The sequence below is a fragment of the Oncorhynchus keta genome, chromosome 6 (genome assembly GCF_023373465.1).
Source record: "Oncorhynchus keta strain PuntledgeMale-10-30-2019 chromosome 6, Oket_V2, whole genome shotgun sequence".
Classification (NCBI taxonomy): Eukaryota; Metazoa; Chordata; class Actinopteri; order Salmoniformes; family Salmonidae; genus Oncorhynchus; species Oncorhynchus keta.
This window is the reverse complement of record NC_068426.1, coordinates 33,943,285-33,952,670: the sequence shown is the minus strand read 5'-3', so window position 1 is coordinate 33,952,670 and position 9,386 is coordinate 33,943,285.

Below are 9,386 nucleotides of genomic sequence, written 5' to 3'. Positions count from 1 at the left end.
TTTTGAAATCTGACAAAGCCATTGGATTAATGAGAAGTTAAGCTTTTAAATGTTGTGAGACACTTGTATGTTCATGAATGTTTAATATGTAGATTATATTATTTTGATTATGGAGCTCTGCAATTTCACCAGATGTTGTCGCAGGTGGACCGCTAGATCTCTAAGAGTTAAATTAGCTGTTCTATTACCACTCTGTCCAATGCCTTATGTTGTTATGTACATTGCATAACCTGAAAACCAGGGATTGTGGCATCTGTGTTGTGCAAACAAAAACACTTGTTCGCAAATTTCACAGACAGAGAGGGCTGCCTCGCTTCTAATTGTTAGGAAACCTTGCAGTATTTTGTTTTGTTATATATTGTTTCTTACATTGTTAGCCAAGAAAATGTTGTGTTATTACATACTCCCGGGAAGAACTATTGGACACAGGAAGAACCCATGCTAAGGACTATTCAACGCAAGCCTGACCAATCGGAATCCACGCTTCAAGATTGTTTTGATCACGTTGGCTGGCATATGTTCCAGGTAGCTTCCGAGAATAATATCGACGGATTTCCTGAGAGGGTGACTGAGTTTATCAGAACGTGTATAGGAGATGTTATACCCACTATTAAAACCTACCCTAACCAGAAACCGTGGATAGATGGCAGCATTTGTTAAAAAACTGAAAGCGTGAACCGCTGCATTTAACCATGCAAGGTGACTGGGAATATGGCAGAATACAAACAGAGTAGTCATTCCCTCTGTAAGGCAATCAAACAGGCAAAACATCAGTATAGAGACAAGGTGGAGTCGCAATTCAACGGCTCAGACACAAGACGTATCTGGCAGGTTCAACAGACAATCATGGACTACAAAAGGAAAACCAGCCACGTCGCAGACACCGACGTCTGGCTGCCGGACAAGCTAAACACCTTCTTTGACCGCTTTGAGGATAACACAGTGCCACCAATGCGGCCTGCTATCAAAGACTGTGGGCTCGCCTTCTCCACGGCCGACATGAGTAAGATATTTAAACGTGTTAACCCTCAAAATGCTGCTGGCCCAGACGGCATCCCTAGCCGCGTCCTCAATGCATGCGCAGACCAGCTGACTGGTGTGTGTACAGACATATTCAATCTCTCCCTATCCCAGTCTGCTGTCCCCACACGCTTCACCTCTACCTTACTTGTCACCCTAGACCCACTACAAGTTGCTTACTGCCCCAATAGGTTCCCAGATGATGCAATCGTCATCACTCTGCACACTGCCCTATCCCATCTGGACAAGAGGAATACCTATGTAAGAATGTTGTTCATTGACTATAGCTCAGATTTTCAACACCATAGTACCCTCCAAGCTCATCATTAAGCTCGAGGCCCTGGGTCTGAACCCCGCTTTGTGCAACTGGGTCCTGGACTTCCCGACGGGCCACCCCCAGGTGGTGAAGGTAGGAAACAACACCTCCCCTTCGCTGATCCTCAACACTGGAGCCCCACAAGCGTGCATGCTCAGCCCACTCCTGTACTCCCTGTTCACCCATGACTGCGTGGCCAAGCACGCCTCCAACTCAATCATCAAGTTTGCAGACGACACTACAGTGGTAGGCTTGATTACCAACAACGACGAGACAGCCTACAGGAAGGAGGTGAGGGCTTTGCGAGTGTGGTGCCTGGAAAACAACCTCTCACCCAACATAAACCAAACAAAGGAGATGATCGTGGACATCAGGAAACAGCAGAGGGAGCACCCCCCTATCCACTTCGACAGGACTGCAGTGGAGAAGGTGTAAAGTTTCCAGTTCCTCGGCGTACACATCACTGACAAACTGAAATGGTCCACCCACACAGACAGTGTGGTGAAGAAGGCACAATAGGGTCTCTTCAACCTCAGGAGGCTGAAGAAATTTGGCTTGTCATCTAAAACCCTCACAAAGTTTTACAGATGCACATTTGAGAGCATCCTGTCTGCTGTATGACCCCCTGGTACGGCAACTGCACCGCCCACAACTGCAGGGCTCACCAGAGGGTGGTGCGGTCTTTTCAACTCATCACAGGGGGCAAACTACCTGCCCTCCAGGACACCTACAGCACCAGATGTCATAGGAAGGCCAAAAAAGATCATGAAGGACAACAACCACCCGAGTCACTGCCTGTTCACCCCGCTATCATCTAGAAGGTGAGAAGGAGAGACTGAAAAACAGCTCCTATCTCAAGGCCATCAGACTGTTAAATAGCCATCACTAGCACAGAGGCTGCTGCCTATATACACAGAGTTGAAATCTCTGGCCACATTAATAAATGGTACACTAGTAACTTTATTAATGCCACTTTAAAAATGTTTACATATCTTGCATTATTCATCTTAAATGTAAACTCAGCAAAAAATAGGCAACGTTGTTGCCGGTGATGTCTGGTGAGGACCTGTCTTACAACAGGCCTATAAGCCCTCAGTCCAGCATCTCTCAGCCTATTGCGGACAGTATGAGCACTGATGGATGGATTGTGCATTCCTGGTGTAACTTGGGCAGTTATTGTTGCCATCCTGTACCTGTCCCGCAGGTGTGATGTCCGGATGTACCGATCCTGTGCAGGTGTTGTTACCCGTGGTCTGCAAGGACGATCAGCTGTCCGTCCTGTCTCCCTGCAGTGCTGTCTTAGGCATCTCACAGTACGGACATTGCAATGTATTTCCCTGGCCACATGCAGTCCTCATGCCTCCTTGCAGCATGCCTAAGGCACATTCACGCAGATGAGCAGGGACCCTAGGCATCTTTCTTTTGGTGTTTTTCAGAGTCAGTAGAAAGGCCTCTTTAGTGTCCTAAGTTTTCTTTACTATGACCTTAATTTCCTACCGTCTGTAAGCTGTTAGTGTCTTAACGACCGTTCCACAGGTGCATGTTCGTTAATTGTTTATGGTTCATTGAACAAGCATGGGAAACAGTGTTTAAACCCTTTACAATGAAGATCTGTGAAGTTATTTGGATTTTTACGAATTATCTTTGAAAGACAGGGTCCTGAAAAAGGGACGTTTCTTTTTTTTGCTGAGTTTATATACTGTATTCGAAACTATTCTACTGTATCTTAGTCTATCTATGCCGCTCTGGCATTGCTCGTACATACATTTATATATTCTTAATTCTTTACTTAGATTTGTATGTATTGGGTGTATGTTGTGAAATTGTTAGATGTTACTTGTTCGATATTGCTGCGCTGTCGGAAACACAAGCATTTCGTCACACCGGCAATAACATCTGCCAAGTACGTGTGTGTGACCAATACAATTTGATTCGATTTGAATAGTTCATTTTCTTGTTCATTTCAGACAGTTACTACATCACCGAGGCACCTGGACACCCACATCAAGGTGTGTGTGAGAGTCTGTTCTGTTCTGAACCCGTGGTCAGACTTCTAAAAGCCTGTGGGGAGGACCTGGGTTATATGCTCTGTTTGATGTCCCATATAGGACTGTCATCCCTGCCTACCTTCAAACCTCAGAGGAGAGGAGGGAAGGATGGAGAGGAGGATGACGGGATGGAGAAAGGGTTCAGAGCGAGGGCAAGTTGAAATAACATACACCTGCATACAAAGAAACGCCTGCATGTACACCGACAGACCAACGAACAGACACACACGCAGACGCACAGAGCCAAAGCACCACATGCATTTGTCGTGGCAACAGTCAGACAAGGTCTAGCCTCTCTAAAGGTCACCAGACAGTTAATTCATCCCCTTTTTCTTCCGTAAGTCCGCTCTCTGTTTCTCTCTCTCCCTCCCTCTCTCTCTTCTGATCTCTCAGCTTTAATAGATTCCTCCCTCGCTTGTTTACCTGACTGCTGTCTTGTTTCATTTCCCTCGCTGTTAATCTTGTTCCCTCTGTCCCTCTTTCTTTTGACCTCACATGTCATCTCCTCTTAGACTTGCTCATCTCTTGTTCACCGACATACACTCCTCCAGGTGTCTCTCTCACTCTCTCTCTCCTTCTCTTTACCCCCCCCTCTCTTTTTTTTAAAGGCCATCTCTGCTCTCTGGCTCATATCCATCTGAGAGGAGGCAGAGGGGAATGAGGACTGGTTCTGTCCCTCAACAGCAAGCATCTGTTTTACTCTGGTGCCATCTAGTGGACCAGATTAAAACTGCAGCAGACTATGCTCTGCTGCACGTCCTGGTAATCCGCGGCTTTGTGAATGTTGACTTGTTTAAAGGTCTTGTCTAGTCACAACTCAAGTGGGTGTTGTGTGTGTGTACATACTGTATGTGTTTGAAATGTGTGTGTATGAGCAACCTTTTCCTCGAGATCCATTCTCCAACCCTGTTTTTCTCTCGCATACTGTCATCAGTATGTCGCCACAGCGTAAGTGTGTGTGAGCAGCCTTTTCCTTCAGATCATCCCTGCTCCCCTCTTCTCCATCCTTTGTTCTGGGTTCACTGTCAGAACACAGATCCCCCTCTCATTAGTCTGTCACTACAATGTCAGAACAATCTGAACATCCCAGCATTTTCAGTAGTCAGCTCTCTCTCTCTCTCTCTCTCTCTCTCTCTCTCTCTCACGCGCAAATGCAAGCACTTATTCAAAACAACAGCTGACTCGTAGAGTGGTTAGAAGGTGCAGTGGAAATATGTAGAAAATCCTGTTTGAGAAGGAAGAGAATAGGAGAGGGAGAGTTTGGTGAGTGATTAGGGGGTGAGTAGATAGACTGTAGTAGTCCATGGGCCAGCCGCCAATAAATGCTTCAGAAAAGGCATTGCAAAGTTTCAACATCATCACGTCAATACTTTAATGAATATGAACACTGTGTGGTTTAAAAATTGTACAAGTTGCAGATGAATTAAATGTTATAAATCAAAAGGTAACATTTCTAAATCACAGCGCAAGAAGCTGTTGAAAGGTGCTAAAAGCATTTTTCTTTTCTCAGATGCCAGAAGAGCGGTTTATGTAGCTTTCTGGACCTGTTGTTAGCTAGCAAATTGCTGTCTTTAGACACAATGGTGGCCCTTGTAGGCTAAATATATCTGGCAAAATGTCTTTTAACTGAGAAAACCACTACATGGTTAAAACATATGACCTAATTTCAGGGATAATCTGGATCAGTGAAGGACTGGTAACGTGCTGCTTGAATTTATGCAAGGACGAACATGAATAGTTACTAGTGTGACAGTACAGTGGTATTTTCTTTCCAATATTTAACTATCTTATTAACTTATTCATTATTAATTATTATTATCTTATTAACTATCTTATTTAAAAAAAATGTTTTGATTATTATTTTGATAATTGTATTTAATGTCCTTGTCTATAACGGTTCTGTACTTTGTCATGTATTTGTTCGTTTTATGTGGACCCCAGTAAGAGTAGCTGCTGTGATTCTAGTAAACTAAACTCAAATGCACAATTTACACTACATGACCATAAGTATGTGGACACCTGATTGTCAAAATTCTCATTTCAAAATCATTGGATTTTAATATGGAGTAGGTCTGCAGAGTGGAGGCTTTTGGGAAGGCTTTCCACTAGTTGTTGGAACATTAGTGAAGTCAGGCACTGATATTGGGCAATTAGGCCTGGCTCGCAGTTGGCATTCCAATTCATCCCAAAGTTGTTCGATGGGGTTGAGGTCAGGGCTCTGTGCAGGCTAGTCAAGTTTATCCACACTGATCTCGACAAACCATTTCTGTATGGACCTCGCTTTGAGCACGGGGGTATTGTCATGCTGAAACAAGAAAGGTCCTAGCCCAAACTGTTGCCACATTGTTGGAAGCACAGATGACCCTTCACTGGAACTAACGAGCCCGAACCATGAAAAACAGCCCCAGACCATTATTCCTCCTCCACCAAACTTTACAGTTGGCATTCTCCTGGCATCCGCCAAACCCAGATTTATCAGTTGGATTGCCAGATGGTGAAGCGTGATTCATCACACACAGAGAATGCTTTTCCACTGCTCTAGAGTCCAATGGCAGTGAGCTTTACACCATTCTAGCCGATGCTTGGCCTTGCGCGTGCTGATCTTAGGCTTGTCTGCGGCTGCTCGGCCATGGAAAGCCATTTCATGAAGCTCCCTACGAACAATTATTGTGCTGACGTTGCTTCCAGAGGCAGTTTGGAACTCGGCAGTGAGTGTAGCAACCGAGGACAGCCATTTTTTGGCAGTGCAGTTCTGTGAGCTTGTGTGGCCTACCACTTCGCAGCTGAGCCTTTTTGCTCCTAGACGTTTCTTCTTCACAATAGCAGCAGTTACAGTTGACCGGCGCAACTCTAGCAGGGCAGAAATTTTACAAACTGACTGGAAAGGTGGCATCCTATGCTGGTGCCACGTTGAAAGTCATTAAGCTCTTCAGTAAGGCCGTTCTACTGCCAATGTTTGTCTATGGAGATTGCATGGTTGCGTGCTTGATTTTACAGGTGTGGCTGAAATAGCCGAATCCACTTATTTGTAGGGGTGTCCACATACGTTTGTGTATATATAGTGTAGTTGAACCACACAGTGATCATATTCATAACATTATCTACATAACGTTGTTTACATGTTACAGTGTTGTTTCCAGGGTCACTGAACAACACATGTTTGGTTGGTGGCAACATAGAAATCGAATAAAGAGAATGGGCTTGGAAGCTCTAACCCTGGTAATGTGATTGGTAAACTCGCAATGGCTGCCTGGTTGGGTGATGCAATAATTCCCATGGTGTTTCATTCTATCAACTGATGCTGGATTGTCATGGTAATGTAGAATGTCCATTCAAATTATGACAACTGATTTGGCTCATGCAAAGGAAAGTGCTTTTTGTAATGTCATTGGGTCAATAAATCACAGCACATATTGAAGGGAACACTTTCAGCTTTTACTTCCTGGCATGGTTACACTCACAATGGCTGCCGGTCCCACCCAATATGCCATTATCGTCTTGAATGGAGACATCCTTTCTATTGGTTCTATTTCTATGGGTGGCCCTGGGACTATAGGAGAGGACTGAAGAATCAGGAAGATGTCTAAATATCCCAAACCAACTCTGTTACTCTCTATGCTCCTTCCTCCTCTCTTTCCTTTCCAAAGTTGTTGCATATCAAGTTGTCGTTGATAGTCTGAGCATCTATAGGGACTATCCAAACAGTGGGATCTTGGCAGTTCAGCACGTCATAGACTACAGTGCATGTTTTACCCTTCTCTTTCTCACCCCTCTTTCTCTGGTGTGTGTTTACAGTTAAAGCTGGAGGGGGGAGAAAGTGAAATGGTGGCTCGTTCCTGATTGTTGGCATAGTAACCGTTGTGATTGTCATCACCTTCCTTCTGTTGACCACTGGAGTCATTCCCATGAATTTCAAACACTTCCCACACCACCAGGAGACACAAATGCACACATACTCTGTGTGTGTGTGTGTGTAATGCATACACAGTTTTACAATGTATGCATATAAAACAGCAAATACACACACACACCTGAAGCATCATGGGTTATATTGCACTTTAAGTATGAACAGGTCTTTGTGTTATAAATCAATATAAAAGTATGTTTACGTCATCACACACACCCGATGTAAAATACCACAGGAGACGAACCAAGCAGTGGAAGTAATGTACGCCAATTCATGGCACATTTATTTACAAAATTATCCTCGCTACTTAAAAGGAGTACGATGGTGCAAATTCACAAATCTCACAGCAGCCATCTCGTTCAAAGATCCTGCGTTGTCAAAAAGCACACAACGAAACACATCCAGACCCTTGTGTGCATCCCAAAAGACACCCTATTCCCCAATATGTGTCCCAAAATGACACCCTATTCCTCAATACATACGTCCCAAATGGCACACTAATCCCTAATAGTGCACTTTGGCCAAAGGTAGTGTATTATATAGGGAATAGGGTGCCATTTGAGACACAGACATAGTTTGGACATAAGCATTTTTAGGTACTACGCTCTTTTACATTCAATCACAGAATTATTACTGTGTACAGTATGGTCTATGGCAGGGCCGACAATGTTTGGTTTGGCCTCATGGTAATGTAGCCCATGTCAGGGAACATGTTTGTTATTGCTAGATAATCTAAACCTTGTAGAAGACTAATCATCACCAAACTACCAACTGGGCATGTGCCCAGGGGCCCTAACCACCAGGGGCCTCCCACTGATTGTTTACTTAGTCACTCACTCAGATGAATATGGCATAAGTCATGGCAACATTTGTACAATGGCCCCTGGGAGGAGGGGACACACTAAATTGTCATGCCTGTGAGGTGGTAATCAGAATGTAGTTGGGTTTCAAGTTATGGCTACCATGTTTTGAAGTGTGATTGTGTGTGCGCTTACTAAAAAGCTATCCTTTTTAATTTTAATAAATACTTATACGTTCCGCCCGTGGCCCACCACTTAGATTATATTTTTGGCCCACCAAGCCCAAAAGTTTGAGCACCCCTGGTCTTTGGCCACAATACACAGGACACACCATAAACGGCCCAATTCCAAGTTGACCCCGGGCCCCTAGCCTTGGACGCCCATGAGCATTTGCTGTATGGTGAAAATCCAGAGAGGGCAAGGTGGAGCTACCAGAGCTCTCCAATCCTCTCAAATCTACATGGAGTGGCAAGGGTTTAGGAGTCAATTTGGGCAAAGGAGAAGTTTCCAATTGAGAAGGCACACCGGTATAGTAAAACATCCGTCATTATTGGTGCCTATGCCATCAGTAGAGGGACATTTACAGGTCAACTAATTTACTCTTAATTAGGCGTTATTCCTAACAATTGCCAAAAAAAAAAAAAAAAAAAAAAAAAAAAAAAAATGGGGTCGAGGCAGTGGCATAGGCAGAAATCCATTCATGGCAGGGCCCGCTAAAATTTAGGTGGCCAAAAAAAAAAAAAAAAAAAAAAAACCTACTACACAATAAACCGTAGAGCTATAATTAATAGAGTGAGACTAGACCATACTAGACCCTGATTTAGCAGTAATAATCACAACAGGCTTGGCAACTTCTCTGGATCAGCAACCAGGAGACTAGTAGACTAGGCGGCCACAAACGTAACCCTTTAACACTAGGAGAGCCAAAAATAGTCATTTTGACTGGAACTTCACTTTCTCCAATTACTCTGCCATTTTTATTTTTAAAGCCGTCACCTCTGTCCTAAATAAGTCCAACACGTGATCGTTGTTAGAATCGCAATGCTTATAACATCAATTCCGGTTGATATTAAGAGGATGTCATTCCCTCCCCTGCACATCAGGTCTGTGCAGCCGATGGCCCAACCAAACTACACCTAAACCATATCAAAAGTAATTTTACATATAGTTAGCATAAAGACTAGATTAAATTGACAATATCGTAATGGGTGAGAATATTATTAATTGTATATGAAGTATCTGATGAACAATTAAATTATCGATAGCCTATAGGGCCTAACTGTAATGCATGGGCA